Below are 16,976 nucleotides of genomic sequence, written 5' to 3'. Positions count from 1 at the left end.
AAAATCTAGACCTTCTTCTTCTTCTTGAGGCCTTATAACGGAGCTGTGCACAGTAATTTCTCCAAGGTCTTCTTCTTCTTCTTTTGACCTATCCCACAACACCCAATCTTATGAATTGCTGTTTTCTTACTCTAACCTAACTCGTCAAATCGAGTTAAGTAAAGCTAATGGAACAGCAATTCATAAGTATCGGTGTTGTGTCGATGTGTATGGAAAATGTGATATTTCTCGCTTAGTTTTTACTCTGAACTTTGGAAAGGGTACCTAATTGATGCAGAAACCTCCGACGAATCGAATGGTACACTTAGAATTGCTCTAAGATAAAAACTAACGGGTATATTTTCATATAACTATCAGGAATGTTCGGGGATTTTTTTTGATTTACAGAAAAAAAACAACTTTTATTCCTTTTTCTATTTCCCAGAGGCATTTCATCTTATGTAGAAAAGGATGAGGAAGCCGTTCTTGGCCTGATATCAACGCCCCAGGCAAAATTAACGGTGTATCGGGGTATGGACCCCTTTGGGAAAAACAAGAAAAGATGAATTTTATCGCTTAGTTTTTAGTATGAACTTTGAAATGGGCACCTACCCCATGCAGAAACGTCAGCGGAATCGAATGGTACTTTCAGAATTGCTTTACGATGAACGCTAATGGAGTTATTGTTATTCTACGATGTACTTTATTAGGCTATTTTTATATAAAAAAAAAAATGAAGCCATTTCCGTATTCCACCTACTCCCATTAGCCACCCCCCCCATTACCATCAACCTTATCCCCTTTTAATTATCACTACGCAAATTACTGACCCGATTTATTCCCTATTCGACACCTTAGATGACGTATTCTCGAATTCCACCTATTCCCATTAGCCCCTACGTTACTTTTTATCCCCGCCCCCTTTAATTATCACCCCGCAATTTATTGAACCTATTTACTCCCTATTCGACACCTAACATGACCTAATTACGAATTCCACTTAATCCCAATAGCCCCCTCCCCTTATCCTAACCCCCCTACCCCTCTGATCATCACCCCACAATTTATTGACCCCATTTACCCAGTATTCGACACCTCGCATGACCTATTTTCGAGTTTTACATACTCCCATTAGCCCCCCCCAATTACCGTTAACTTCCGCCCCCTTTAATTATCACCACGCAATTTACTGACCCCATTTACCCCTTATTCGATACCGAACATGACCTAATTACGAATTCCAACTACTCCCATTAGCCCCCCCCCCCACATTATCATGAACCCCCGCGCTATCTAATTATCACCACGCAATTTACTGACCCCATTAACCCATTACTCGACACCCTATATGACCTATTTCCGATTTCTAGTATCTAGATCTTCTTTCTATTCTTGAGGCCTTATAACGGAGCTATGCACAGTAACCACTGCAACGCGGAGCAAGATCTTCTTCCTCTTCTTCTTCTGACCCATAACACAACACCCAATCTTATGAATTGCTGTTTTCTTACTCTAACCTAACTCGTGAAATTGTGTTATGTTATGTTAACCCGTGTGCGTCGGGTGACGGGAATTCCCGCTCGGGCGGAAAGCGTCGGGTGGCGGGAGTTCCCGCCATCCGACGCGCACGGCTTGGCCAAAAATAGCACCTCTTCCCAACATCATATCTATGCCGTGCTGCGACGTAGACACTTCAAATTTATTTAATCGTGGAGAGGAAGGATTGGCGATGAAAAAACAATATAAATTATTATGTTTTCGTTTGAAATTCCCACACGGGGCATTGATGAAAGACACCTATTTTACAAAATCTATCAGCACCGCCCGCGCGGTGCGAGGACGACAATAGTCCTCTAGCCCGACGCTTATGGGTTAAAGGAACAGCAATTCATAAGTATGGGTGTTGTGACGACGTGTATGGAAAATGTGATATTTCTCGGTTAGTTTTTACTCTGAACTTTGCAAAGGGTACCTAATCGATGTTGAAAACTCCGACAAATCGAATGGTACACTAAGAAATGCTTTAAGATAAAAACTAACGGATATATTTGCATATAACTAACAGGAATGTTCGGGGATTTTTTTGATTTACAGAAAAAACCGCTTTAATTCCTTTTTCTATTTCCCAGAGGCATTTCATCTTATGTAGAAAAGGATGAGGACGCCGTTCATGGCCTGAAATCAACGCCCCAGGCAAAATTAACGGTGTTTGGGGGTATGGTCCCCTTTGCGAAGAACAAGAAAAGATGAATTTTATCGCTTAGTTTTTAGTATGAATTTTGAAATGGGCACCTACCCCAGGCAGAAACGTCCGCCGAATCAAATGGTACTTTCAGAATTGCTTTACGATGAACGCTAATTGAGTTATTGTAATTTTACGATGTATTTATTAGGCTATTTTTATATAAAAAAATAAAATGAAGCCATTTCCGTATTCCACCTACTCCCATTAGCCCCCCCCCCCCATTACCATCAACCTCATCACCCCCTTAATTATCACCACGTAAATTACTGACGAGATTTAATCCGTATTCGACACCTGACATGACCTATTTTCGAACTCCACCTATTCCCATTAGCCCCCCCAATTACTTTTCACCCCTTGCCCCCTTTAATTATCACCACGCAATTTACTGACCCCATTTACTCACTATTTGACACCGAACATGACCTAATTACGAATTCCACCTACTCCCAATAGCACCCCCTCCTTACCCTAACCTCCCGCCCCCTCTGATTATCACCACGCAATTTACTGACCCCATTTAACCAGTATTCGACACCTTACATGACCTATTTTCGAGTTTCACTTACACCCATTAGTCCCCTTCCAATTATCGTTAACCCCCGCTCCATTTAATTAGCACCACGCAATTGACTGACCCCATTTACCCCATTTTCGATTCTGAACATGACCTAACTACGAGTTCCAATTACTCCCATTAACCTCCGCCACATTATAATGAAAATCCGCCCCCTCTAATTATCACCATGCAATTTACTGACCCCATTAACCCCCAACTTGACACCCCATATGATCCATCTCCGAATTCTAAAATTTAGACCTTCTTCCTCTTCTTGAGTCCTTATAACGGAGTTATGCACAGTAACCACTGCATTGCGGAGCAAGGTCTTCTTCCTCCTCTTCTTTTGACCCATCCCACAACACCGAATCTTATGAATTGCTGTTTTCTTACTCTAGCCTAATGCGTGAAATCGAGTTAGGTTAGGCTAATGGAACAGCAATTCATAGGTATGGGTGTTGTGTCGACGTGTATGGAAAATGTGATATTTCTCGGTTAGTTTTTACTCTGAACTTTGCAAAGGGTACCTAATCGATGCAGAAAACTCCGACGAATCGAATGGAACACTCAGAATTGGTCTAAGATAAAAACTAACGGGTATATTTGCATATAACTATCAGGAATATTCGGGGATTTTTTTGATTTACCGTGGCTGTGGTTGCTGGGTTGTGGCTGACTGGCGGGTTGTGGAAGTGTCGCCACGGGTCTGAACGCCGAGGGGAGGATGAGGCTGTCTCGCTATGTACGAGTTACCATAGAAAAGCTTATTACGAGGAATCGTTATTGTCTTGGCCGAGGAGAGATGTGCCGCTGCTGACGCTAAAACATCTCGGCAGGAAAATGTAAGAATGAACGATGTGCTGACGCCGCTGATAACCTCACACCATGGAGGTAGGATTGGCGGGACCGCTAACCCCCTTCCTTGAGGTGAAGCCGACGAACTGTCAAATTTACGGCCAAAAGATGGGGGTGGGCGAGCCTGACTTGAGACCTGACACCTGGCCGTAAAAATGACAGCTCGTGCGGATTCACTTAATTGGGCTGATGTCACCTCCACCAATTCTACCTCCACGGTAACACTGCTCTGAGGGTCGCATTCCTAAACGTCTTGGGCTTCAACTACGACTGTTTTTCAAGGCCACGGAGGAGATTAACTGGGTCTTCACGGGGGGGGTGTTTCCCGTTCAATGTGCAGAGTTCGTGTTAATAATGTGAGAAAATGAGGGTTAAAGATAGGTTAAATAGGTCTAAAATCAGTGGGTGAGTGACACTGTCTGAGAAAAAGTGAGATAGCTCTAAAGTCCTGATACCAACGCCCCAGGCAAAATCTACGGTGTTTGGGGGTATGGTCCCCTTTAGCGAAAAACAAGAGAAGATGAGTTTTATCACTTAGTTTTTAGTATGAACTTTGAAATGGGCACCTACCCCATGGAGAAACGTTTGCCGAATCGAACGGTACTTCTAGAATTGCTTTACGATGAACGCTAATAGAGTTATTGTCATTTTACGATGTATTTCATTAGGCTATTTTTATATAAAAAAATAAAATAAAGTCATTTCGGTATTCCACCTACTCCCATTAGACCCCACCCATTACCTTCAACCTCATCCCTCTTTAATTATCACCACGTAAATTACTGACCCGATTTAATCCCTATTCGACACCTGACATGACATATTTTCGAGTTTCACCTACTCCCATTAGTCCCCCCCAAATTACTGTTAACCCCCGCCCCCTTTAATTATCACCACGCAATTTACTGACCCCTTTTACCCCTTATTAGATTCCGAGCATGACCTAAATATGAATTCCAATTACTCCCATTAGCCCCCCCCACATTATCATGAGCCTCCGCCCCCTCTAATTATCACCACGCAATTTACTGACCCCATTAACCCCCTACTCGACACCCCATATGACCTATTTCCGAATTCTAAAATCTAGACCTTCTTCTTCTTCTTGAGGCCTTATAACGGAGCTGTGCACAGTAATTTCTCCAAGGTCTTCTTCTTCTTCTTTTGACCTATCCCACAACACCCAATCTTATGAATTGCTGTTTTCTTACTCTAACCTAACTCGTCAAATCGAGTTAAGTAAAGCTAATGGAACAGCAATTCATAAGTATCGGTGTTGTGTCGACGTGTATGGAAAATGTGATATTTCTCGCTTAGTTTTTACTCTGAACTTTGGAAAGGGTACCTAATTGATGCAGAAAACTCCGACGAATCGAATGGTACACTTAGAATTGCTCTAAGATAAAAACTAACGGGTATATTTGCATATAACTATCAGGAATGTTCGGGGATTTTTTTGATTTACAGAAAAAAACAACTTTTATTCCTTTTTCTATTTCCCAGAGGCATTTCATCTTATGTAGAAAAGGATGAGGAAGCAGTTCATGGCCTGATATCAACGCCCCAGGCAAAATTAACGGTGTATCGGGGTATGGACCCCTTTGCGAAAAACAAGAAAAGATGAATTTTATCGCTTAGTTTTTAGTATGAACTTTGAAATGGGCACCTACCCCATGCAGAAACGTCCGCCGAATCGAATGGTACTTTCAGAATTGCTTTACGATGAACGCTAATGGAGTTATTGTTATTCTACGATGTACTTTATTAGGCTATTTTTATAAAAAAAAAAATGAAGCCATTTCCGTATTCCACCTACTCCCATTAGCCCCCCCCCCCATTACCATCAACCTTATCCCCTTTTAATTATCACTACGCAAATTACTGACCCGATTTATTCCCTATTCGACACCTTAGATGACGTATTCTCGAATTCCACCTATTCCCATTAGCCCCTACATTACGTTTTATCCCCGCCCCCTTTAATTATCACCCCGCAATTTATTGAACCTATTTACTGTATGGGTGTTGTGTCGACGTGTATGGAAAATGTGATATTTCTCGGTTAGTTTTTACTCTGAACTTTGCAAAGGGTACCTAATCGATGCAGAAAACTCCGACGAATCGAATGGAACACTCAGAATTGCTCTAAGATAAAAACTAACGGGTATATTTGCATATAACTATCAGGAATATTCGGGGATTTTTTTGATTTACCGTGGCTGTGGTTGCTGGGTTGTGGCTGACTGGCGGGTTGTGGAAGTGTCGCCACGGGTCTGAACGCCGAGGGGAGGATGAGGCTGTCTCGCTATGTACGAGTTACCATAGAAAAGCTTATTACGAGGAATCGTTATTGTCTTGGCCGAGGAGAGATGTGCCGCTGCTGACGCTAAAACATCTCGGCAGGAAAATGTAAGAATGAACGATGTGCTGACGCCGCTGATAACCTCACACCATGGAGGTAGGATTGGCGGGACCGCTAACCCCCTTCCTTGAGGTGAAGCCGACGAACTGTCAAATTTACGGCCAAAAGATGGGGGTGGGCGAGCCTGACTTGAGACCTGACACCTGGCCGTAAAAATGACAGCTCGTGCGGATTCACTTAATTGGGCTGATGTCACCTCCACCAATTCTACCTCCACGGTAACACTGCTCTGAGGGTCGCATTCCTAAACGTCTTGGGCTTCAACTACGACTGTTTTTCAAGGCCACGGAGGAGATTAACTGGGTCTTCACGGGGGGGGTGTTTCCCGTTCAATGTGCAGAGTTCGTGTTAATAATGTGAGAAAATGAGGGTTAAAGATAGGTTAAATAGGTCTAAAATCAGTGGGTGAGTGACACTGTCTGAGAAAAAGTGAGATAGCTCTAAAGTGAGGGAGGGTAGAGAGTTTGGGGTGGGTTGATTAGAGAGAGGGATTGTTGGCTTACATTTTAGTGTATGGTAGAGTGAGCTAGAGCTAGTTTTAATCTGAGAAAATGATGGTTAAATATAGGGTAATTGTTGATGTCAAGCTATCACCGGGGTCACAAAACAGTCCATGAAAACCCCAGAGCACCTTCCACGAGAGGCTTTTCCAACAGGCACAGGGAAGATTGACTGGGTTTTAATGGGTGACTTTACCGTTGAAGGCGTATAGGTCGTGTCAAGCTATGACCAGGGTCACAAAACAGTCCATGAAAATCCCAGAGCAACTTCTACTGTAGTTTTTCCAGCAAGCGATCTGAGGCCCCGAGACGTTTATAAATTCGGGCTTGAGTCTGCCTTCCCTCCCGCTACAGTAACTTGGAGCGCGGGGTCTTATCAGGAGTTATCGGCATCAACATATACAAACCAAATGATTCTTTTCTAAGACGTAACCACGAAACTCAACAAAGCGCTCCGCTCGCTGCCAGCCTTCCTGACGCCGGGGGGCTGCTCTGGGGGGCGGGGGAGGGAGGGTGGGCATTCTTAAGTGTCTTGGGGGTTCACTATACGTTTCCCAAGACGTTACGAATATGAGTCTTGGGTCACCCCTCCCCGCCCCGCCTCGCCGCGCCCCGTTACCGCCCCGCCGAAGCCACCACGCGGGGCACTGGAGGTCACGAGATACGGGTACAAAACTAACAAAGAATTCAATGCCCCTGGTGATGGCCACGGCGGGGGGAGAGGGGTCGACCACACGGGGAGCCCCCGGGGGTTGTCTGTCTTAGGTGAACAGGTTATATACAGGTATTTACAGGGACCGTGGACAAGGCCGGGGTCACGGAACGCACGCACGCACGCACTCGATTTCTCTCTAAAGTACCTCCTGAAACGACGCCACCGACTGGTGTTGAATGGTGATAAAGTGGTGATGAAAGGGTGATGGAGTTGAGATTTGGTGGTGATGGTGGTGGTGGTTTGGAAAAAGAGGAGGAGGAGGAGGAGGAGGGGGGTAAGGATGGTGTTAAAGGGTCAGAGACATGGTGGTGGTGGTGAAAAATGGTGATGAAAAACGGTGATGAGACTGGTAAAACGAAGGGAGGAAGAGGATTACTGAAGTGGTGAGAGAGAGAGAGAGAGAGAGAGAGAGAGAGAGAGAGAGAGAGAGAGAGAGAGAGAGAGAGAGAGAGAGAGAGAAACAAAAATCAAAAATAAATAAATATAAAAGCAGATAAATAACTACCATAAAGAAAATCCCTAGTTACCCTTGCAATGATGTGTCCCATATGCTTGAACATGTATTGTAGCAGCAGGCGGTTGGCGGTTGGCAGGCGGTTGATCAGCTGGCGCATGGCCTCGGCGCGCTCCCCGGGGTTATTAAAGCCTCTCTTACAACCGGCCGGCGTCCGGCCTGCGTGTTTTGGGACGCACGTTTTCTGCGATTTTTCCGGAGTTTTGGTGTCTGCAGGAGGACGTGGGGCCAGCAGGGGTAGCTACTTGGGAAGTGCATGGCCAGCGCTTGCTACGTGCTGGCAGCGTACGGGCCGTACGGCAGTAGTGCGTGATTTTTTATTTTCTTGCGGTTGCGTGGGGCGCACGTGTATTACGTGTGACGTGCGAGATGAGTACGGTATAAGTGCATACACCGCACGTACTGCGTGCGGCCCCACGTGTAACGTGCGGCATGCGTGCGGGGTGAGTACGGTGCGCACTCAGTACGTGCATGTTGAGTACGTTGTAAGCACGTTGTCCGCTCCCTCGCGTCTCCTATATAAACCCTGAGATGCTCTCATCATGCAATCATTCTGCTCGTACCATGGGAATGCCAAGGAGATTGGTGCATCATATCCAACAGATACAGAATGACGAGGATGAAGAAGACAGAGACGCTGTAGTGGCAGTTTATGCTCGCAATCGCATTGCCCAAGAGAGGAGAGAGAGAAGATTTTGGGTGAAACCGTGGTTGCAGAGACGTACCATGCTGGGACAGTATGACACACTGTTTCAAGAGCTCGACCGGGAATCAGCTGGAGACTACTTTGGGTACATCAGGATGGATCGCAACTTGTTTGCAGAGATCCTTCAACGTGTAGCGCAGCGTATCACCAAGGGACCAAGGTAATTATAAAAAACACCAGACATCAACAGCATTCCCAAAATGGCAAACATATGTTCATACATTTAATGTTTTGTACTTTTGTTTCTGTGTGTCAAGGAGCCGGCGCCCTTTGGAACCTGGTCTGAAGTTGGTGATAACTCTGCGATACCTAGCAACAGGAAACAGCTACAAGAGCCTCGAGTACGACTTCAGGGTTGCCAACAGCACAATATCATTATTCATCCCACAAGTGTGCCAAGCCATATATGATGAATACAAGGAAGAAGTATTCACCATGCCCGAGGACACGGATGGATGGCGTGAGGTGGCAAACAAGTTCTCTACCAGATGGAACTTTCATCACTGCCTAGGTGCTATAGACGGAAAGCACATTGAGATAAGAAAACCACGGAAGACTGGGTCCATCTACTACAACTACAAGGGCTACTTTTCCATCATTCTTCTGGCCATTGTTGATGCTGACTACAAATTCTTGTGGTGCAATATTGGTGCCCCAGGCTCGGCATCTGATGCTGGAGTGTTCAATGGCTCACGTCTGCGCCCAGCACTTGAGGCAGGAACACTCTCCTGGCCCGACCCTGAACCTCTGCCCGGTGATGACCGTGACATGCCATATTTCCTGGTCGGGGATGATGCATTTCCCCTTCGGACATGGATGGTTAAGCCTTATGGACTCCGAGGACTGACACACAGAGAGAGAGTTTTCAACTACCGTTGTTCCCGGGCTCGCCGTGTGGTGGAGAATGGCTTTGGCATTCTTGCCAATCGCTGGAGGTGCCTGTTGACCTGTCTTGAGCAGCACCAACTGACATGCACAAACATTGTGGAATGCAGTGTTACTCTTCACAACCTCATCCGTCAACGGCACCCCAGGCTTCAGCCAAATGAGGTGGATAGGGAAGATGATGATGGAAACATTGTTCCTGGGGCATGGCGGGCCAATGCCGTACTGACTGAGAATGATGCAAGGGGGGCTGGTCGACCCAACCATAAAGGAAAAGTGCAGCGCAATTACTTCCTTTGAAGTTCAAAAAGTGGTGAGAAATGGGTCCAAAAGAGATACGTCGGACGTGCACACATTGTGCGTTGTAAGTACGGCCATCCCACAACCCCCTCTACGTCTGTTTGCACGCGCGCGGGCCGCAGAAATAATGTGCAGGACAATTTCCACCCCGCGGCGTCTGCGGTGGCCGTACGCACATGAATAAACGTGCAGACTAAGTGCGCCTCGCGCACGTTTACCCACGTTTTCTCCCGAAAATTGGACGCAAACCGCACGTAACCCCACGTACGGGCTGTTGTAAGAGAGGCTTTAGGAATGATCGCTACGTCCTCAAAGTGTGGCATCATGTCCGATGTCAACACTGGCTCAAGCAACTCCCTGCAGAACGGTCATTTTGATTATTATTATTATTATTATTGTTATGTCCGACGGCATCACTGGCTCCGGCAACTCCCTGCAGAATGGTCATTTGGATTATTATTATTATTATTATTATTATTATTATTATTATTATTATTATTATTATTATTATTATTATTATTGTTATGTCCGACGGCATCACTGGCTCCGGCAACTCCCAGCAGAATGGTGATTTGGATTACCAAACCTAATCTAACCTTACCAAACCTAATCTACCCTTACCAAACCTAAACTAACCCTACCTAACCTAATATAACCTTAGCAAACTTTATCTAATCTTACCTAACCTAGTCTAACCTTACCTAACCTAATCTAACCTTACCTAACCTAATCTAACCTTACCTAACCTAATCTAACCTTACCTAACCTAATCTAACCTTACCTAACCTAATATAACCTTATCTAACCTAATCTAACTTTACCTAACCTAATCTAACCTTATCTAACCTAATCTAACTTTACCTAACCTTACCTAATGTAACCTTACCAAACCTTATCTAACCTTACCAAACCTAATCTAACCTTACCAAGCCTAATCTAACCCTACCTAACCTAATCTAACCTTACCAAACCTTACCTAACCTAACCTAATCTAACCTTACACACACACACACACACACACACACACACACACACACACACACACACACACACACACACACACACACACACACAGAGAGAAACGGCAAAAGATAGAGAGAAAAATAGAAGAAAAAAAATCACTCATTTATATTGCAGTTGTTAGCACTGGAGCAATTGAGTGTGTTGGGTGTGATTTTGCATGAATTCGGTGTGTTGGGTATGATTCTGTATTAATTTGTTTTGTGTTGATGTGATTTCCTAGGAGTCTGGGTCATTTGCATGGGTATATTAGTGAGCCTGGATGCAGTTTGACCCCTCCTCTGCACCTTGAACCTGTAAAACACTCGTGAAGGCCTGATTGACGTCCTTTTTAAGCTTTGGGAATAGGTTATGTGCGGCAATTCAGAGCCAAAACAATGACTTGAGTCACTCATTCATTAATTAAGACTAATGAAACGTGTAATAATTCCTGCGAAGGTCAAATAGTAGCTTGAAAATAAGGTCAAACACTCACAGTCCAGCGGCGCCCTCAGACCGGGCATGGCGCCGCAGATTACAGGTGTGGCACTGCCCTGGCACTGCGTGGGGCAGCGGTGTGGGGAGCCTGAACACCTCAAGCCCTGCAGGAGGCCATGGAGGGAGCTTTGGGGCGGGCTGAGGTGCCGAGGCGGGCTGTCGGTCTTGCTCTTGCTCTTGCTGTACAGGTGACCCGTTGGAGAGTCAGGCATTCGTATCGGCAAAACATGTAACAAATAAAACAACACAAGCAGTATCCATTACAAATCTTCCAATTCCCTATTTCTAGCACACCACATCTTTGCCAGAAAACTCTTCATGGCTTCTATAATTCTCTCTCTCTCTCTCTCTCTCTGTGTGTGTGTGTGTGTGTGTGTGTGTGTGTGAGACTGACTGACTTTCATAACGGTTGGACTGACTTGTCACTGACTGGTTGACTGAATAACTGACTGACTGAATGCACTGATATCCTCAAAAATGCTGTCTTACGAGGGTAGACTTATAACTATTCCTGCGCGTGAGCTCATCTTGGGGGTCAGGGGTCAAGGTGTACTTAGCCAGCTTGTCCCTACATGAAAACTACACACATCAACCTTGACCTCGAATATATTATAAACTTGAGGTCAATGCATGGATATGTAAAGGTCATAATAAATTACTTTTTGAACATAATGACATCTGTTTTCACTTTATAACACCTGCAGTAGTATATAGTAGTAGTAGTAGTAGTCGTACGTAGTAGTAGTAGTTGATTTACAGAAAAAAACCGCTTTTATTCCTTTTTCTATTTCCCAGAGACATTTCATCTTATGTAGAAAAGGATGAGGAAGCCGTTCATGGCCTGAAAGCAACGCACCGGGCAAAATTAGCGGTGTTTGGGGGTATGGTCCCCTTTGCAAAAAACGAGAAAAGTTGAATTTTATCGCTTAGTTTTTAGTATGAACTTTGAAATGGGCACCTACCCCATGCAGAAACGTCCACCGATTCAAATGGTACTTTCAGAATTGCTTTACGAAGAACGGTAATGGAGTTATTGTCATTTTACGATGTATTTTATTAGGCTAATTTTATATAAAAAAATAAAATGAAGTCATTTCAGTATTCCAACTTCTCCCATTAGCATTCCTCATTACCATCAACCTCATCCCCCTTCAATTATCACCACGCAAATTACTGACCCGACCTAATTCCTATTCGACACCTGACATGACCTATTCTCGAATTCCACCTATTCCCATTAGCCCTCCCATTACTTTTCATCCCCGCCCCCTTTCATTATCACCACGCAATTTCCTGACCCCATTTACTCACTATTCGACACCGAACATGACCTAATTACGAATTCCAGATACTCCCAATAGCCTCCCCCCCTTACCCTAGCCCCCCGTCCCCTCTGATTATCACCACGCAATTTACTGACCCCATCTACTCAGTATCTGACACCTCACATGACCTTTTTTTCGAGTTTCACCTACTCCCATTAGCCCCCCCCCCCCCATTACCGTTAACCCTCGCCCTCTTTAATCATTACCACGCAATTTACTGACCTTATTTACCCCTTATTCGATACCGAACATGACCTAATTACGAATACCACGTACTCCCATTAGCCCCCCCCCCTATTATCATAAACTCCCGCCCCTTCTTATTATCGCCACGCAATTTATTGACCCCATTAACCCCCTGATTGACACCCCATATGACCTATTTCCAAATTCTAGCATCTAGATCTTCTTTCTCTTCTTAAGGCCTTATATCGGAGCTATGAACAATAACCACTGCATTGCGGAGCAAAGTCTTCCTATCAATAGCCCCCCCCACTTACCCTAACCCTCCGCCCCCTCTGATTATCACCACGCAATTGACTGACCCCATCTACCCAGTCCTCAAGACCTCACACGACCTTTTTTCGAGTTTCATGTACTCCCATTAGCCCCCCCCCCATTACCGTTAACCCCGCCCTCTTTAATTATTACCACGCAATTTACTGACCGAAAGCAACGCCCCAAGCAAAATTAACGGCGTATGGGGTTATGGTCACCTTTGCGAAAAACATGAAAAGATGAATTTTATCGCTTAGTTTTTAGTCTGAACTTTGAAATGGGCACCTACCCCATGCAGAAACGTCCGCCGATTCAAATGGTACTTTCAGAATTGCTTTACGAAGAACGGTAATGGCGTTATTGTCATTTTACGATGTATTTTATTAGGCTATTTTTATATATAAAAAAAATGAAGCCATATCCGTATTCCACAGAATCCCATTAGCCCCCCCCCCCCCCACCGTTACCATCAACCTCATCCACCTTTAATTATCACCACGTAATTTACTGACCCCATTTACCCAGTATTCGACACCTCACATGACCTTTTTTCGAGTTTCACGTACTCCCATTAGCCCCCCAAATTACCGTTAACCCCCGCCCTCATTAATTATTACCATGCAATTTACTGACCCCATTTACCCCTTATTTGACACCTCACATACCTATTTTCGAGTTTCACCTTCTCCCATTAGCCTCCCCATTACCGTTAACCGCCGCCCCCTTTAAATATCACCAAGCAATTTACTGACCCCATTTACCCCTTATTCGATACCGAACATGACCTAGTTACGAATTCCACCTACTCCCATTAGCCCCCCCCACATTATGATGAACCCCCATCCCCTCTAATTATCACCACGCAATATACTGACCCCATTAACCCCCTACTCGACACCCCATATGACCTATATCCGAATTCTAGCATCTAGATCTTCTTCCTCCTCTTGAGTCCTTATAACGGAGTTATGTACGGTAACCACTGCATCGCGGAACAAGGTCTTCTTCCTCTTCTTCTTTTGACCCTTCACACAACACCCAATCTTATGAATTGCTGTTTTCTTACTCTAACCTAACTCGTGAAATCGAGTTAGGTTAAGCTAATGTAGCAGAAATTCATAAGTATGGGTGTTGTTTCGACATGTATGGAAAATGTGATATTTCTCGTTCAGTTTTTACTCTGAACTTTGCAAAGGGTACCTAATCGATGAAGAAAACTCCGACGAATCAACTGGTACACTCAGAATTGCTTTAAAGTAAAAACTAACGGATATATTTCCATATAACTATCAGCAATGTTCGGGGATTTTTTTGATTTACAGAAAAAACCGCTTTTATTCCTATTTCTATTTTCCAGAGGCATTTTATCTTATGTAGAAAAGAATGAGGAAGCCGTTCATGGCCTGAAATCAACGCCCCAGGCAAAATTAACGGTGTTTGGGGGTATGAAGTGGAAGAAGGGGGAGGTATAGGAGGAGGAAGAGGAAGTGGAGGAGGAGGAGGAGGAGGAGGAGGAGGAAGTGGATGAAGAAGAAAAGGAAGAGGAGGAGTAGGAGGAAGAAGAGATTGAGGAGGAGAAGGAGGAATAGTAGGAGGAGGAGGAGGAGGAGGAGGAAGAGGAGGAGGAGGAGGAGGAGGAGGAGTAGGAGGACGAAGAGTAGGAGGAAGAGGAGGAGGAGGAGGAGGAGGAGGAAGATGAGATGGAGGAGGAGGAGGAGAGAGAGGAGGAGGAGGAGAAGCAGGAGGAGGAGAAGCAGGAGGAGGAGAAGCAGGAGGAGGAGGAGGAGGAAGAGGAGGAGGAGGAGGAGGAGGAAGATGAGGAGGAGGAGGAGGAGGAAGAAGATAAGGAGGAAGAGGAGGAAGAAGAGGAGGAGGAGGAGGAGGAGGAGGAGGAGGAGAAGGAGGAGGAGGAACGGCAGCAGGATGAAGAGGAAGATGAGATGGAGGAGGAGGAGAAGAAGAAGGATGAGGAGGAGGAGGAGGAGGAGGAGGAGGAGGAGGAGGAGGAGGAGGAGGAGGAGGAGGAGGAGGAGGAACAGGAAGAAGAGAAGGAGGAAGAAAAGGGGGAAGAGGAGAAGGAGGAGGAGGAAGAGGAGGAGGAGTTAGAGGAGGAGGAGGAGTAAGAAGAGGAGGAAGAGGAACACACAAAGGAACACAAAGGAAGAACAAACAACAGCAGACCTGCTGGTCCTTACGAGGTTGTTTGTGACAAGCTACACTAACTATCTAATCAAAGGTGGAAGATGAAGGACAGCAAAGGCGAAGGCTCCTCCCCACCCCCCCATCCCTCCAGCCAAAGCTGGCAGGAAAGGAAAAAGAACCATGCAGCATGAAAAAATGCATGGAATTTATGTAGGAAAGAGGAAAGAACTACCATTACTGCTACCACTAACCGGGCGATAAAAGCGGACAAGGACACCAGTATTCGAAAGAACTTAACGTTATTACGACAATGAGTAATATCTTAGTTGCTGGTTGGATTCAAAACACTTGTCTAATCTATTCTTGAAGGCCGTAACTGTTGTATTATCAACGACATCACAAGGTAGAGAGCTCCAAACATTAACAACTCGATTGAAGAAGAAGTGTTTAGCTTCGTGCGACGAGAATCTTTTACCACTTATCTTCAAATTGTGATTTCTTCTTGTTCTATTTGATCGATCAATTGTTAAGTAATCTTCCGCATTAATATCACTGAATCCTTTGAACATTTTAAACACTTCTATTAGATCGCCTCGCATTCTTCGTTTTGATAGGCTGAATAAATTTACTTCTTTAAGCCTTTGTTCATATGACAAATTTCTCAACCTAGGAATCATCTTTGTTACTCTTCGTTGGACCCGTTCCAACTTTTCTATGTCTTTTCTGTAGTAGGGAGACGGGGTCGAACCAACGAATTATACAGTTTTAATATTACTTTTTCCGATTTATTATTAAAGACTCGTCCGATGAAGCCAACCAATTTGTTTGCAGTTTTAACTACCTCTGAACAATGCTGACCGGGCTTTAAATCGCTTGATATAGTGATTCCAAGATCCTTTTCTTTACTTACTGCAGAAAGTTGTTGGCCATTCATTACGTACCGAACGCGATTGTTATTTTTTCCGATGTGCAACACTTTACATTTGTCAACGTTAAATTTCATTTGCCATTGATTGGCCCAACGTGCAAGTCGATCTATATCTGATTGTAAAGCTTCTTCGTCGAGTATCGCAGTTACTTTACTTGCAATTTTTGTGTCATCAGCAAATTTTGATACTTTGCAAATGAGTCCATCATCGATATCATTAACATAAATTAAAAAGAGCATGGGGCCAAGCACTGATCCTTGAGGTACGCCGCTTTTGACATCGAGCCAGTTAGATGTAACACCGTTTAGAACTACTCTCTGTTTCCGCTCAGAGAGCCAGTCCGCAAGCCAATTGTGAATGTTACCCGAGATACCGTGCGCCAGTTGTTTGCTGAGCAATCGTTGGTGGGGGACCTTATCAAATGCCTTTTGAAAATCCAGATATATGATATCTACTGATCTGCTTTCATCGAACACCTCAAAAATATAGTGAAAAAAATCAAGTAAGTTAGTCAAACACGAACGTTTACTACGGAAGCCATGTTGCGAATTATTTATTATATTATTTTCTTTGAAGAATTTCACCATATTGTCGCGAATGATAGTCTCCATTAACTTACAAACAATAGATGTCAGGCTAATTGGTCGATAGTTTCCTGGATGAGACTTGTCCCCCTTTTTGAAAATTGGTTTGACATTTGCAAGTTTCCAATCCGACGGAACTTTTCCAGCTGTTAAAGATTTATTGAATATGATGGAGAGCGGTTTACAAATTTGATGTTTGATTTCTTTTAAGACCCTAGGGGTAATTTTGTCTGGACCAGGAGCTTTGCTTACTTTAATCTTTTCAATTGTGCGTAAAATATCACTTTCTACGATGAGCACGCCACTTAACATCTTTTCGGT

The sequence above is a fragment of the Eriocheir sinensis genome, unplaced genomic scaffold, assembly GCF_024679095.1.
Source record: "Eriocheir sinensis breed Jianghai 21 unplaced genomic scaffold, ASM2467909v1 Scaffold48, whole genome shotgun sequence".
In the NCBI taxonomy this organism is placed as follows: Eukaryota; Metazoa; Arthropoda; class Malacostraca; order Decapoda; family Varunidae; genus Eriocheir; species Eriocheir sinensis.
Note: the sequence above shows the minus strand (reverse complement) of the source record.